This window comes from Balaenoptera borealis, assembly GCF_965194805.1.
Source record: "Balaenoptera borealis genome assembly, chromosome: 6".
Classification (NCBI taxonomy): Eukaryota; Metazoa; Chordata; class Mammalia; order Artiodactyla; family Balaenopteridae; genus Balaenoptera; species Balaenoptera borealis.
The window spans coordinates 115,739,652-115,756,690 of NC_138863.1; the positions used below are offsets into that span (position 1 = coordinate 115,739,652).

General features: G+C 41.9%; 1 long non-coding RNA gene and 1 pseudogene across 2 annotated transcripts in view; one reads left to right on the plus strand and one right to left on the minus strand.

Moving 5' to 3' along the window:
- The window catches only part of LOC309631496, a 549,237-nt gene that overhangs the window by 202,019 nt on the left and 330,179 nt on the right, over positions 1-17,039 (minus strand). The gene's annotated exons all lie outside the window — the stretch shown is intronic.
- On the plus strand, positions 9,747-16,132 carry LOC309631427 (HAUS augmin-like complex subunit 6 pseudogene; annotated as a pseudogene). The gene has a single exon. The product of its transcript is annotated as an HAUS augmin-like complex subunit 6 pseudogene (transcript).

The window sequence follows — 17,039 nt, forward strand, 5'->3', positions numbered from 1 at the left end:
CTCTATTTTATAGGAATAAATATTCCCTGTGGCAGAAGGAAGACTTAGCAAATGACATGGGAGCTTATTAAATGAAGTTTTTGGCGTGAAATGCTGGCAGGAAGAGAAGGGGGCTGTGTGTCCGTGTTGTCCCAGTTGTGGGCTCTGTAGTCTCATCTACAAAATAGGGACTGCCCTGCCCTGCCTACCTTCCTTCCCACCCCTACCCTGCTTTACCAATGAGCCTTTGGGAGGCTCTCAGCTGAGATACTTAAGGTGATGTAATTATACATAATTCTGTATCTGGCCAAGAACTGGGGACAGGAGTCAGGGTCCTAAATGTTTTCTGCCTTTTGGGGCACCTGGAGGTAAGGGAAGTTAAAGAATTGGGAACTTCAGAGTTGGACGATAAACGTGGGTTTCATGGTTAAATGACACGGGTTGTGCCTGGCCATCCTGTTCAGAAGCCCTCATTTCCTTGTCAGGCCCTGTTTCTACTAAACCTTGTGGTTTTCCCAGTTGTGCTGAGAGCACATCCCACATCCCCTTTGAAATGGTTTGATTTCTGTACTCAAAACTGGTCTGGAGGGCAAACTGCTGAAAAAGCTTCTTTCCCCTTGAATTAAATGCTCTTGGGCAGGGGAAAAGAGACTGTGAGATTGTTGTGCCTGGTTGAAAGCAGGCAGGTATCTCCAGTATCCACATCAAAGCCTTCAGTGCCCATGGTGACATTAATAATAAATATCGAGTTTCTTGCAGATTTTCAGCTAAGCAATGTTGCTTTTCCTTGTGGTTAGGTCAGTTCCAGTGTGTTTGGTGCTAGCATTTCAGGCATCTTCTGCCAAAATGAATGCGAAATAATTAGCAGCATGCGATGCTTTTGCTTTGCTCACCAGAAGCAGTCTTTTAACTTAACAGAATAGAGTTTTCAAGTGAATCTTGGTTATGAAAACCTTTCCTTTCTGAGGATTACTAACCAATCCAGGTAACTGCTAGGGTGGTCTTGAGTTCTTTTCTCTGATATTGATGGACCCCTATTAGGTGGAAGTAGGTGATAGCAGTTGGAATAGGCACACAAGTGGGGACCGAAAGTGGGAGTTGGGTGGGCTTCATCTATCTGCCACAGCAGAGGGCAGGTGAAAAAAGAACTCCCTCTAATTTCTCTCTGTCCCCACTGCCCTTCCCCAGTCCATGCCACTGCCAGCTCTCATCTGACCATTGCAGAAACCTCCTAACTATTCTTTTTGCTTCCACTCTCAACCTGCTCCAATTTAGGAAGCCAAGGTGAGTTTCTTTTTTTTAAAATTGTTTTATTTATTATTTATTTTTATTTTTGGCTGTGTTGGGTCTTCGTTTCTGTGTGAGGGCTTTCTCCAGTTGCGGCGAGTGGGGGCCATTCTTCATCGCGGTGCGCAGGCCTCTCACTATCGCAGTCTCTCTTGTTGCGGAGCAGAGGCTCCAGACGCTCAGGCTCAGTAGTTGTGGCTCACGGGCCCAGTTGCTCCGCGGCATGTGGGATCTTCCCAGACCAGGGCTCGAACCCATGTCCCCTGCATTGGCAGACAGATTCTCAACCACTGTGCCACCAGGGAAGCCCGCCAAGGTGAGTTTCTTAAACAAAAGCCAACCTAAACAATTTACTCCCCTGGTTGAAACCTTTCACTGGTTTTCAATTCCACTTAACATAATTCCAAAATCCTACCCCAGCCAACATGTCCAGCAGGTCCCTGGTCTCATGTTCATTGCTCTCCCCTCCTTACTGTGCCCTGGCTGTGCTGGACCTCCGTCAAGCCCCTTACCCCTTCACAGCCCTGCTCTCGCCTTCTTACCTCTGCCCTCTCTTCCTCCCTCTCTTTGTCTCGCCTCTACTAATCCATCAAGTCTCATGTTAAAGTTGGTTCCTCAGAAGGTCTTCCCTGATTCTAAAATAAAACTAGGCACTCATAGGGAAGGTGGCCAAGATGGCTGAGTAGGAAGGCCCCAAACCCTTCCCCTCCCACAGGCATGTCAACATTACAACTACTTACAGAGCAACTACCTATGAGAATAACCTGAAGACTAGCAGAAAATAATTCGCACAACTAAGAATATGAAGAAGGAAGCACAGCAAGATAAGTCGGAGGGGCAAAGACGCAGTCTAGTCAGGACCCACACACCTGGGGGAGGTGACCCACACATGGGAGGATAATCACAGCCATAGAGGTCCTCCCCAAGAAGCGAGGGGCCCGAGCCCCACATCAGGCTCCCCGGCCCCCGGGTCCTGACAAGGAAGACGAGGCCCCAGGACGTCTGGCTTCGAAAACCAGCAGGGCTTAGGGAACAGACACTCTGCTCTTACAGGGTGTGTGAAAATCTCATGTGCTCCAAATCCCAGCAGAGAGGCAGTAGTGTCAAAGGAGCCTAGATCAGACCCACGTTTTGAACTTAGTGAACCTCCTGCAGAGGCAGGTGGCAGCTGGGGATGGAGACGTTAGCAGCAGCCGTTATTGGAAGCTCGCTCTACCACGATGGCAAGCCCCATTTCGGAATCCACCCTCCAGCCTGTTAGTGCCAGGAGCTTACCTTCTCCCCAGTGGCTCAGCACCAGCGAAGTGCCCCCTGGGCCGTGCACCCGGCTGTGAGGGGATCGGGGCCCATCTGCCAGTAGGCACGCGGCAGCCACCGCCCCTCCCAGGCCGTACAGCCAACCGTGTGGGAAGCCTAACCCTGCCTTACAGCAGGCCTGCAGCCATCGCGCGAGGCAGGGCCTGGCAGCCAACCAGGCCAGGGACCAGAGATGCCTGCCAGCACACCCGTAGTATGACGGTTTCTCAGAAAATTAAGAAAAGAACTGTCATATGGTCCAGCAATTTCACTTACGAGTATTTGCCTGAAAAAAAACAAAAGCACTAATTCCAAAAGATATATGCACCTCAATATTCATTGCAGCATTAGTTACAGTAGCCAAGATATGGAAGCAGCCTAAGTGTCCATTGATAGAGTAATGGAGTAAGTAGATGCGGTGTATATATACAATGGAATATTATTCAGCCATAAACAATGAAATATTGCCATTTGCAACAGCTTGGGTGGATTGGGAGGGTATTAGCTAAATGAAATAAGTCAGAGAGAGAAAGACAAATACTGTAGATCCCATATAGATGTGGAATCTAAGGAAAAAAACAAACAAAAACCATGAAAACAGACTCATAGATAGAACAAACAGGTGGTTGCCAGAAGGGCAGGGGATGGGGGTGGGGGAAATAGGTGGAAGGGATCAAAAGATACAAACCTTCAGTAATAGAATAAGTCATGGGGATGTAGTATACAGCAGAAGGCATATGGTCCATAATGCAGTAATAACTTTGGAGACAGATGTTTACTAGACTTATGGTGGTGATCATTTCATAATGTATGTACATGTCAAATCACTATTTAGTACACCTGAAACTCACATAAGATTATATGTCAACGATGTATCAGTGAAAAAAAATATACTCATAGTTTTTCTTGTATTTTCCTTTCATAGCACTTAAGACTAAGGCTGTTTGTTAGTGTGTATTTTATATATGTCATAGTTTAAAAAATATATATCTTCCTTCCCACTGATTTATAAACTCAGTTAAGTAGGGACCGAGTCTGTTTTATCCACCGGTATATCCTTAGCACCTAACAGAGTACCTGACACATAAGAGGTACTCTAAATATTTAGAGAATGAATAAAAAGCTGGCTTTTTGTGCCATCTGTCAAGTTTACTTACTCTCGTTTTTAAAACCACTGTATAGGATGCGTGGTTTCAGGCCTCACATCAGTGGGCACAGCCCTGCCTGGTCCTTGTAATTGACTGGCTTCACCATGTTGGCCTTGGTAGGCATGCTGCCTGTACCAGCCCTGTTTTTTCTTTTTTTATAATGCAAAACATTTATTTGCGATCTGAAAAGGAAAGCACACTTCTGTCAAATGGAGAAGATCAAGATTCTTAAGTAGCTGACTTTGGGACCTGCTGGGTGGGAAGACTTGCTGTGTTGCCTTCAGGTGTCCTCTCTTTACCTGAGGTTTCAGATGCTTCAGCAGCCTTTTCAGGCTGTCCTTCACTCTTGGCCGCCTTTTCTAAGTCCTTCTGATAGTTAAGCTGGTATTCCAGATAGCTTATGTTCCTGGTCTGTTCATCCAGGAACTTTTTCATGAAGCGTGAGAGATTGGTTTCTTTATTCTTAGAAGCCGAGGTCTTCAGTTCTTGGCAGCAGCGTGTTTAACACTTTCTCCAACTGCAGATCCAAGCCAAATCCTTGGAACGTGACCTCATACCACTTGCTCAGAATCTGATTCCTGGTTGTTCCCACCCTTCTGGCAGTGTTTTGAGCCCTTGCTCAAAGCCTGTTTAAATGGAACCCTTCAAAATCCTTATATTTTTAAAGCTGTAGCATCTTTTTTCTTTTAAAAAATTTATTTATTTATTTATTTATTTTTGTCTGCGTTTGGTCTTCGCTGCTGCGCGCGGGCTTTCTCTAGTTGCGGTGAGGGGGAGCTACTCTTCGTTGTGGTGCTGGGGCTTCTCATTGTGGTGGCCTCTCTTGTTGTGGTGCTCGGGCTCTAGGGCACATGGGCTCAGTAGTTGTGGCTCGTGGGCTCTAGAGCACAGGCTCAGTAGTTGTGGCTCACGGGCTTAGCTGCTCTGTGGCATGTGGGATCCTCCTGGACCAGGGCTCGAACCCGTGTCCCTGCATTGGCAGGTGGATTCTCGACCACTGTGTCACCAGGGAAGCCCAAGCTGTAGCATCTTGATAGACCCCTCTGAGGAAGACTTGTAACTCTATAGCACCATGAAAGTCAGCCCAAGCCTCACTCAACTTCTTGTCTGGGCTTATATGGAGAGGAAGTCCAAGTAGAAATATTTATAACTTAATCTGCATTGAAAATATAATGGTTGCCACAATTTATAGGAAGTCAGGCTTTTGGGATTCCCCAGTCATAAAACTTAAGAATGTAAATGATACACTTTGGGAATAAAAGTATAGATAGAAGTGTGATGCGTATGCCAATTATGTGTGCATCTAACATCCCTCTTACACCTACTCCTGCGAGGAGTCAAAGAAATCCTTTTTTCATTAGAGTTTTCTTGCCAAATTTTGTGAAAATTTAAGTTGTCTTACCCTTGACTCTCCACACTTCTCACTTGAATCTGACCCTCTACAAGAGCCTGACTCCACTTATTCCTGAAGTATCTTGCAAATACCACAGTATGTTTAATACCGACAACACCGAGTATACTGATTTTGTTGCAAAGATTCATCATTATCTTCACTCATCATGAGGTCAAGGGCAATGACACAGAACATTCAAGAATGCTACTTCAATACCCTTTTCATTTTTTTAAACAAAACGATCCTCAACCTCTCATTAATAAATGTTATGTGCCTGTTAGAAAAAAGCTTCCTGGCTCTAATTTATCTGATGACATTTTTTCTATCACAGTAAACAAAATATTAGTGAAAGGTTGAGCCTGCTTCTGTCTTTCCCTGTGCCAATTTACAAAATAAACATTTACTGATTTGGTCATTAGAGTTTAAACTATTGAACTGAAGACAGATGTTCCTTGAACAAAGATTGTAAAGAGGAGACAGATCAGAAATTCTCACAAGGCCAGAACTTAAAACATTGATGATTACAGCTTCTCTTATCTGTCACCAGAGCCTTTAGGGTGAAAATATGGCTCTAGATTTTCTGGAGATGTGTATAGTGTACACCAGCCTATGGACTTTGGAAAACCTTTTTCCTATGTGTTCTTCCAGTGAATTTAAAAAGAAAATAATTTCTGAATTTAGCCTTGTAAACTGAACTTTGCCCAACAAGTATATTGAACTGATGCATAACTGAATGCCCAAGTCCCTGTTCATTTTTGGGATTTAGCAAGTATTTCTTTGAAAACAAACCAGCTCAGTCAATGTCAGTACCACCCCCAAAAATATTACAATGAAACTAAATTCTTCTTTTTTAAAAAATTTGCATGGAGGGACTTCCCTGGCCGTGCAGTGGTTAAGAATCCACCTGCCAATGCAGGGGACACGGGTTCAATACCTGGTCTGAGAAGATCCCACATGCTGTGGAGCAACTAAGCCCATGTGCTGCAACTACTGAGCCTGCGCTCTAGGGGCCTGCGTGCTGCAGCTACTGAGCTTGTGTGCTGCAACTACTGAAGCCCGCATGCCTAGAGCCCGTGCTCCGCAACAAGAGAAGCCACCACAACGAGAAGCCCGTGCACTACAACGAAGAGTAGCCCCCGCTCGCCACAGCTAGAGGAAGCCCTCATGCAGCAATGAAGACCCAACGCAGCCAAAAAAAAAAAAAAAATTGCATGGAAAAAGGAAATGTGATTATTTGGAGGAAAAAATCAGTGCAGGGAATGGGAATTTTTAAAACGTAGTCAATCTCTGAAAGTATTGAGAATCTAAGTATAGGATGAATGGGTGGCAGTTTTCTTCAGGTCTGAGAGTCCTCCTAAGAACCGGGTTTGATTGGAAAGGTTGACTGCACACAGTGTGACTGAAGGCTTTGTGCCTTACCCTCACTGGCTACAAAAAGAAACAAATAAATTAAAAAAATCCAATATCAGTGCAACCCCAAGATTCTCTTGGTGCCTAAAATTCCACCATGAAGATTCATTGCTTTGGGAAAGCCAAGTTTCTTGGTAGTCGTCTTGGTTTAAACTGTCTTCCCTAAAAAAGCCACAAACAGAATATGTAGAGCTTGGTGAGAATAGGGGAAATGAGAAAGGGAGGTAAATGTAGAGCTATATCAGCCCTGTTTCGGACGGGAAGGGTGGGAAGGAGCAAAGAAGGACTATACTGGTGAGTAACACATTCCTGAGGGCTGAGTTGGAGGATGAGAACGCACCCATCACAAGGCAGCCTCCCTCCTGGTTTACTCAAAACCGAGGACAACTATCCGGGTGGGGCAGAAATTTCCTTTGTGAAGCAGCACTTTCCCTTGAAGCCAAAGAGTTCTTAGGGACATCTTCTGGCCATGTATCTAACACCGCCAAAGCACTCTAAGAGGCACAGTGGGAAGAGAGCAGGGCAGTTAGATAATAGACCGCAAAAGCGTCCATGCCTACATGGAGCATTGTCTGAACTAGACACACACACACAGAGAAAGGGCAATTTGGAAAGAAAAGGTACATCCCAGGAGCTAAGACAAAAGGGGAAGTTATAATGAGTTCTTCCCTTCTTCCTGCTCTTCCTCCTTTTACTTCTGTGAATATTTGCAGAAAATTACAATCCTGCTCTGTATTTTGAGAGAGAATATAAATCTACTGCCTCCCAACATGTCGCAGCCGCCATTTGCCACTGCCAGCCACCTATGGATTTCCTATAAGCAGGGTTCATTCATTGTGCAAATTAGATAATTGAAACAATCTATCTGCTTCAGGCTGCTGGCTTCAGGGGTGATGCTTGCCTGTTGCCATGACAAGTAATTTTCAGAGTGAAATTTTAGGCACAGTAACTCACTGAACAATAAGCTGTTGCCCTGTTCTGTTTATCAGGAAGACAAGACCTTTTTTAAGGATAAAATTCTTTATTTATTTATATTTATTGGCTACTGGAGATGATAAAGCAACCTCTTGCCAATTAGTATTCTAGCCAGCCCCTTTTCTTCTGCTTTATGATCATCTCCCTTACTGCAAAGGAAGATATGATGAAAGAGTACAATTCCATTGATGGTGGTCCTCTGGGATTCCTCAGTCATACCTTCTAGATGGTGGGATATTGATTATGGTGCAGACCTTGAAGGGATGAAATCAGAGGAGCTAGGAAATCCATAACTTGTGTTGCTTCACAAATATGCGTGTGGCATCTTCACCCAGGGATTAATTACACTTCTATATATTCTAATCAGAAAGAACAGTCTTTAAAAATTTTTTTTATTGAGTATAGTTGATTTACAATGTTGTGTTAATATCTGCTGTACAGCAAAGTGATTCTGTTACACATATATATATACATTCTTTTTTAATATTCTTTTGCATTGTGGTTTATCATAGGATACTGAATATGGTTCTCTGTGCTATACAGTAGGACCTTGTTGTCTATGCATTCTATATATAAAAGCTTATATCTGCTAACCCCAACCTCCCACTCCATCCCTCCTCCAACCCCCTCCCCCTTGGCAAGCACAAGTCTGTTCTCTATGTCTGTGATTCTGTTTCTGTTTCGCAGATAGGTTCATTTGTGTCATATTTTAGATTCCACATATAAGTGATACCGTATGGTATTTGTATTTGTTTCAGAAAGAAAAGTCTTAAAAGGAGAGTAACATAGGCTTGGAACATTTTTCTCTGTGTTTTATAGGATTAAAAGCAGTCAGCAAAGTCAGAGAGGTCAGAAGAGGACATGAGCTCTGTGAAAGCTGGGTCCCCAGCGGCTTTTGATCTCTGCCATGTCCCCTTTGCCTGGAAGGGCTCAAGCCCCATCAGGTGCACTTGATAGATATTTTCTGAACAAACAAGTGAATGAATGAATTGCTTTCTCCCACTTCACTTCAGACACATTGCATTCTAGTGTCCTCCCCCTTTCCCTTCTCATCAAAACCTGCTCTTCCAAACCTATCTCCATTTAAGCACAAGTCCCTACGACCTGCTCCATGAAAAGAGGTCTGTATGTCCACATAAGTTTGGGAAATTATGCATGCATTCTATTCTTGGTGATTGAAAATGCTCATGGGAATACTAGAGGCACTTTCTCCTGCAGCTAAGAAATCGGAATAACTTTGCCTAACTCATATTTTCCTAAACTTTATTCATTTATTTCATTTCATTTGGTAGATATTTTTTTAAATTTATTTATTTATTATTTATTTTTGGCTGTGTTGGGTCTTCGTTTCTGTGCGAGGGCTTTCTCTAGTTGCGGCAAGTGGGGGCCACTCTTCATCGCGGTGGGCGGGCCTCTCACTGTCGCGGCCTCTCCTGTTGCGAAGCACAAGCTCCAGACGCGCAGGCTTAGTAACTGTGGCTCACGGGCCCAGTTGCTCCGCGGCATGTGGGATCCTCCCAGACCAGGGCTCAAACCCGTGTCCCCTGCATTGGCAGGCAGATTCTCAACCACTGCGCCACCAGGGAAGCCCCATTTGGTAGATATTAATTGAACATTTGCTATGTGCCAGGAAATGGTCTAGACATAGCAAGTGACCAATCAGATAAAAGTCCTGTCCTATGGAATTTACGTTCTGGTGGGGAAGACAGAGAGTGCACAAATAAATAAAATATTTAGCTGATCAGATGGTGGTAAGTGAAGTGCAATGAAGGAAAATAAAAAGGCAAGAGCGGTAGGGAGGGCTGTGACAGGGAGTTACGGTTTCAAGTCGAGTGGTTATCATTGAGGAGAGGTTTGAGCAAAGACCTGAAAGAGGTGAGGGCGTGAGTCACGGGGGGGAAAGGTATTCCAAGCAGAGGAAGCAGCAAGTGCAAAGGTCCTGGGAATGTCTGCATGTCTGGAGTGTGTGAGGAAACCAAGATGGCCAGGGCTGCTGGATGAGTCTAGAATGGGGAGAGCAGTAAGAGGAAAGGTCATGGAGGCGAGAGGGGTAGGCATGGGGGTCAGGTTATGTAGATCATATCTAACCGCAGAAGTGCTTCACTGGTAGTGCTGAGAAGTGTTGTCTTTGCTCAGAACCCTCCTTGGTCTCCGCACACACAAGTAAAACACAAACACACACACACAATGTTAAGAAAAAGAAAAAACGAGACCTGTTTCCTCATGAGTAAAATGGGGAAAATAATATTGCCTTCCTTTCAAAGATTTTTTTAATAATAAAAAAATAAATTTTATAGAGTTGTGGGCATTTAGTTAATGCTCAGTAAATGTTAGCTCTTTGCTTTTTTTCTCTTTCTCACTCCATCTCCCAAAAAACATGTTGTCTGCCCACTCTACTATCATGCTGCTATAGCAATGATAACAGTAAGCAATAAGCATGAAGTGCAGAATCAGAGGCACAGGACAGCAAGCGTTGAAGGTGGACAGATAAAAACAAAAACCTTGGTGGATATAATGCCGTAGATTCCACTAATGAAAAAGATGAGAGAAACTAAAAGATCCCACACCAGAGGATCAAGAAAGCAGACAGGGCAACAGGGATCAGGATTCTGGGCTGTAAATGTGGACGTCGGGGGCAAACAGTGAGGAGGGGCACCTTGTACCCACCAGGGAGGAAGGCACCTTGTACCCACCAGGGAGGTTTCTTGGAAGAGTGAACATTAGATGTTTTTTGGGGGGTATATGGGAGGATGAGTGGGCCTTTTTGACAGCCCATGTTGAAGACTAGTAGACCTCATGGGTTGAAAACGTGGGGATATTCAGACTGACAAAAGATTGGCAAATCACTGCTTGAGAGTTTCGGTTTCCCTACATCATAACCAACACATGATATTATCATACTTTGTTAATCTAATGGATATGGAAATATCTTTCATTGGTATTTTACTTTATATTTCCTCAGTTAGACTGTCATTGAGCTTCTTGTCATATGTTTGTTGGAAATCAGGGTTAAATTCATTTAATTCATTGATATTTATTGAGATTACTTATATTCGTATAATATTTTCATTTATTTCACTGTTGCCCTATTAATGGTTATGGGTATTGTTGCCAGGTTTTGGTATTACAAGCAATGTTTTAATGAATAATCACCTACGCATGTCATCTTGTACATATTTAGGTTTCTTTGTTGGGTAAATTCCCACAAATAAAATCACTGAATCAAAAGTGTGTGTATTTATAATAATCAGTAGGAAATATATTTTATTTTAATCATTTAGTCATTGTATAATACAGGAACATATTATAATCTTTAGAAAGATCAAAAGGGTAAATTGTAAAAAGTAAGTCTTCAGTCATCTTTTCCCCTCTAGCCCCCCAGCTCCTTTTCCTGGGGGCTAATACTGCTACCAGCTTATAAAGAATCCTTCAGGACTTCCCTTTGGCCGCTGTTCCGTACTACCCTGAGAGGCTCTAGTTCCCTGTGACTTTAGAGTCTCAGGCCACTTGAGGCATTTGAGGCCATTTGAGGCGAAATGGTTCCAGGCGAGAGAGGATCAGGCGGTGCCAATGGAGTGGTCGCAGTCACGCCAGGCTGCCCGTAGGGAAAAAGCCTGAGGGGCCCTCTTGGTCGCTGGAGCCTGCGCTTGCTTCCTTTGTCGGGCCCTGCCTGCCGCGAAGATGAGCTCGGCCTGGGTCACTACTTTTGAGAAGGAGCATCTCTGGATGTATCTGCAGGCGCTCGGCTTCGAGCTGGGCTCGGCGACCGTAGCCCGTGGAAAGATGGTGTCGCACACACACCTCGGAGTGAACATGTTTGACAAGTTGAACCTTGAGGCCTTTCAAATAGTTTCTTATTTTTTGTTTCAAACTCTTGACCAGTCTCTCAGTAAAGAAGTTTTCGAACTTTGTTGGCCTCCATTTGACCAAAAAGAGTGATACTGAATTCCGAAAACATTGCTGTGAATGGTTAAAAAAGATTTCTGCTGAATGTGGAAGTAGCTTTCGTCAAGTTGTGGGTTCACTATTTCTTTCTCCTGGTGGTCCTAAGTTTATTCATCTGATGTATCACTTTGCAAGATTTGTTGCAACAAAATATATAAAAACCCATTCTAAAAATTCTTCTGTGCGTTTTACAGAGACATTTAATGTAAAGCCACAAGATTTGCACAAGTGCATTGCCAGATGCCATGTAGCACGTAACAGATTTTTACAAATTTTGCAAAGAAAAGATTGCGTTACCTGAAAATGCCAGGAAAATGCACAATTGTCAGTTAAACAAGCACGAAATTTGAGATCAGAATGTACAGGACAGCAAAACCAAATTAAAAAAATGGAACCCTACGATGGCCAAAGTAATATACAAGAGAAAATTCAAAAGGTTCGGTCTTTGTGGGCTTCAGTGAATGAAACATTCATGTTTTTGGAAAAAGAGAAGTTGTTAGTTCAGTCCTTAGTCTTTTTAACCAATATCCTTTAGATGGAACTAATGTTGCTATCAATATTCCAAGGCTCTTAACTGACAAAATTGAGAAACAAATGTGTCAGTTGCACATAGGAAATGTTTATGAGGCTGGAAAATTGAATCTCTTAACAGTTATTCAGTTATTAAATGAAGTCTTGAAAGTAATGAAATATGAATATTGTCAGGCTGACCAAGCAAGACTGACAAAAGACCTTCACTTCCTTGAAAAAGAGACCAAATTTCAGAGAGAAAGATTGTCAGATCTGAAGCATATGAGGTATAAAATAAAAGAAGATCTCACAACTATAAGACATTCTGTTGTTGAAAAACAAGAAGAATGGCATAAAATTTGGAAAGAATTTCTCGGCCTGTCTCCTTTCAGTCTAATTAAAGGTTGGACTCCAGCTGTGGATCTTTTACCACCTATGTCTCCCCTTTCGTTTGATCCTGCCTCAGAAGAAGCATACGCGAAGAGTATTCTTTTGCAGTACCCTGCTTCACTTCCAGATACACCTAAGCAACATATCCAGGAAAATGACTGCAAGAAGGGCAAGTGATATATTGGAAACTAAGTGTGATCTAGCCAAGGGCCCTGCTTCTTTCCTGTGGCAGCTCATTTCACCATCAGATAGAAACAGTGTTACACTACTTGAAAATGACAGGAAGTTGACATCTCCTAGAGAGAAAAATGAAACAGATTCTAAGAAAACACCAGAATTTGAAGTGGAAGACTCTTCATCATCAAATATTGCAAAGAGTAGTGCATTTGGAGTGTCTCTGCCAGCTAAAAAAGTGATCCATTCCAAAAAGATCAAGATCATCTGGTAGAAGAGGTTGCAAGGGCAGTTTTATCTGATTCACCACAACTTTCTAAAGGAAAAGAAGTAATGTTAGAGGAACTAATTGACTCTCTAGTTTCTAACCTGTCCTTAACAAGGAATCAAGTTCCCTGAACTCCAGAAAGCTTGATAAGTGATATTAGGAGCTCATGGAGAAAAGCTGTTAAAATAGAAGATAACAGAAGTACAGAACCAATTCAAATGGATACTGAACATAGAGGAGTATTGCCAGAATCCTTACCTGTGGTGCATAATTGAAAAGAGTTTAACATGGCCAGTTTTTTCTCAGCAACCACTGTGTCCGATTCTAGCCATTCTCGTTTGCCTGAAGAGAAAGTTGTTTCAGATTGCCTCAAGTGTGTGCTTCAGAAACCTGTGGTGGCCAGTTACATAGGTGAACCAACAACACAACATCTGTCAGATTTGTTAAATAAGGACATAATTTGTAAGCAAGATTTGGAATGTACAGCTTTACAGAACAAGCTTTTAGAAACTAGCCAAATAGAGACATCCTCCCCTGCTGTAGGCAATAGGAGAGATGTGATAGGTAGCAGTGAAGAATAATATATTGATATATCAGACCACTCGAAAGCTTTATACAGAGATCTTTCCATGCATAAAAGTATGTTATGGAACTCTTTTCAGGTATCAAGTGGAATTAGTTCCAGTTTTAAAGATAGTGATTTTGGCATATTACATGAAACTCTTCCAGAAGAAGTTGATCACTTAAGTCTTAATAGCTCCAGTAATACAGAGGCCAATTTTAAACCGGAAGCAAATAGTCCTCTGCACAGTGGCATTTTCCCAGAAGGTGTTGTGGAAGGAAGACAGACTGCTCCAGAATCAGACTTTAATTTACAGGCTACTTGCAATGGATATGAGGCTCTGAAGAAATCTCTGTCCAAGCAAAGGGAAGAAGTTTGCCTCTCTAATCCTGAAACACTTGAAAGACAAACCTGAATTGAGCCTTACTTCCCAATACATGCAAATTGATGATACGCTTAACTTTTCGTGCACTCATGATTTGCACATTGACTATACAAAACCATCTTCACACATGTCCCTTGGTGAAAGAAAATGGTCTCTTTAACCACTAATCAAGTTTTAGTTTTCTCCAGTGGAACAAAGATTGAGAACCACAACACCATGTAGTCTTGGAGAATTTCTACCTAATTTAACAGTCAATTTTGCAGAAGAAGAAATCTTGAATAAGAGCCTTGATGCAAAAGAACCTCCATCTGACTTGAAAGATGAAGCAGTAGCCCAGTCAATTTAACTATGATGAACTTAAGTTGAAGCAATGTCACAGGATAAAAACTGATTTGTAATTTAAATACACATTGGAAGTGTAACTGTTTTTCAAGGTCTAAAAAAGTCCTAAATAATGCTTTTTAGCCTTCTCTGCTGATTTTAGGTAAAGAGAGTATGTTTGGATTTTCTCTCTCTGTGTGGATATGGGGTTGAAATGTGAAGTATTTGCAAAGCAAACAAGTTACGAGAAGCCATTTTGGTTTCTTGCATAATCTTGTAAGCATGAAGTAAATGGCAAAGTATTATGTTAACTAATTCATTATGTTCTAATTTCAGTTAATTAACATAAGGATGAGTAGTTTTTGATGTGTTTTATTAAGTGGTTAACTTAATAGCCATTGGATATACTGCTCTTTCTTTTTAGGGAAATAAACAACTTTTATTGTTTCTTTTTAGAACATTCTGGTACTAAACAAAAAAAGTGAGGAAAGTAATGCTTTGGGGTGTATAATCAAAATGACAAAGTTTTAGTTTGGGAAAGCTCTAAAGAGGCTTAATGATTATTCAGGTAGGTTGATCCTGAAAAATAATATTTGATGGAATAAAGTGCATGTGATGATAGTGAAGACTGGAGCAGAATGAATTTAGAAAAAAGGAAAAAGGTGGAAGATGACTAGATACTTTTGAGGGACACTAACGATAAATCCATTCAGTGGGTTGTATAGCAGTTTTATATTTAGTCTAATTTAGACTTTGAGAATTTAACTCTAGTTTTTTATTTGAACAGAAAAAATGTAAATTAAAAAATTAGTCTGTGTTTGGTTTTTTTTTGGAGGGGCACTGTTTTTGGGGAAAGGAGCTAATTTTTTTTTTTTTTTTTAATTTTTTATTGGAGTATAGTTGCTTTGCAATGTTGTGTTGGTTTCTGCTGCACAGTGAAGTGAATCAGCCATGCACATACACACATCCCCTCCCTCTTGGACCTCCCTCCCTCCCTCCCCCACCACATCCCACCCAACTGGGCCATCACGGAGCGCCGAGCTGAGCTCCCTGTGCTACACAGCAGGTTAAGGGAGCTAATTTTGATTGTTGCTTTCCTCCTCAAAAGCCGTCAGTTCCCCACTGCCTACAGAACAGCTTCAAATTAACTTGAGAAAATTGAATTTGGGGTTAAATAACTTGTTCAGTGTTACAGAGCTAAGTCAGTGGTGAAGCTAGGATTTGACCCTATTTTCCTTCCTTAATATACCAACAAGACCTCCTAGAAGTAACTAAAGGGCCAGGATGTAGGATACGGCTGCAGGAGTGGGCCTTCTGGACTCCAAATGAGAGTCAGATGTGAGGCCTCTGGTACAGTGTCCTGCCTCATGTAGTCAGACCCCCTGGCCAAGAAACGGGCTTGCCTTTAGCATCCAAGTGAATACATGCCATTGCCCTCTGCGAACCAGGAGGTTAAGCACACTCTGGAAGGGTGATAGCACCTACAGCACCCCTGTGTCTAGCCCCAACTCTTAACCATCACAGCCTTGTCCAGTTTGCCAAGGAACTGGCAAGAAGAGGAGAAAAGTTGAAGGGAGGAGTTCTGGAAGTGGATGGGCTTAACAGTTCATCTTTCTTCACTCCTTTTGGCTTACTTTCTCTGTTGCTTGTTTGATCCAAGTTTGAAGGCCAGTCTTTTTTGTGAGAAAAGACAGAAGAAAAGCACATAGAACTACCTTATTTGCAGTGGAAAAAAAAGAGGAAGAGAAAAGCTTCTCCTAAGGTGCCATATTCTTTTATTAGTTAATAGAACAAATAGGGAGTCTGTAAGTCTACTGGGAAACGATCCTCTAGTCTTAAGAAACCTAGTATCAGTAAATCCAAAATTAACATGTTAAGGAGAAGGTAGAGCTATCATATTAGCGTCTACAAAGTGCCAGGGCTATTCCTGGATACTTAATAATACATATTATATCATTTAATTCTCATACCTCTGTAAGATAGTGATATTGTACCTATTTTACAGGTAATGATACCAAAGCTAGGGAGCTTAGATGACTTGTCTAAGATGGACTCGAGGAATTACCTGGGATACCTCTTAAAAAAACATGTATTCTGTAGGTCTAAAATGAGGATTAGAAATCTGCATTTTACATAGCTTCCCTGGTAATTCTTAGGCTCAATAAAAATCTTGAGAGCCACTGCTAGAGGATACAGATTCACATTTAGCCCTGGGGTATCTTAAAGAAGCTAGGTAACACTATTACATACATACTGCTTTAGAGATCCTAGCTCTCTGATAAGGAAGCTGAAGTTCACCAATAAGTGTGGGCCTTGAATTACTGAGAATCAAAAGATCAAAATATCTCTGGGTATTAATGGATTTACAAAAACCACATTGTTGTTAAGTGAGTCATACCTGTGATAGGCTAAGAGTTTTTGGCATTCTTCCCTGTCCTTTGTATGCCAGTAGTATAAACAAAAGTATATTAAATCTGTCACTTTCTCCTAAACCATTCTGATTATGACTTACTGCCTTCAGCCTCTTCCTTATCCAGTATTGCCTGTATACCTGCCTTTTGACCTTAAGGGACTGCTTTGATCATATCACTTCTCGGTTTAAATTCCATTAATGGTTCATTGGTAATTCCAGAATCGAGTTCAAATTTAAAGGCATATAAGGTCTCCTCCGTAGATTCCTCTTTTCCCCCTTCCACTGTGCTCTACCATTTTTTTTTCCTGGAAATGCTTTGGTGAGCATGCGTCTTTGAAAATCTTAATTCACAGTTCTGAAGCTGGAATATCCTACCTTCATCTCCCAGCTTTTCACAGTTATAGTTGTCCTTTAGGGTTCAGAACAAATCTCACTTTCACCTTGAAGTCTTAATCTCTTATCCATGGGCCTGTCCCTTCTCTGAAATCTCCTATGGCTTATGTTAACTTTTATTCACTTAGTATTTTTCATTTATTGCTTTTATTGTATTTTTTCATGGTTGTATGTGATTCCTCCAGTTGTA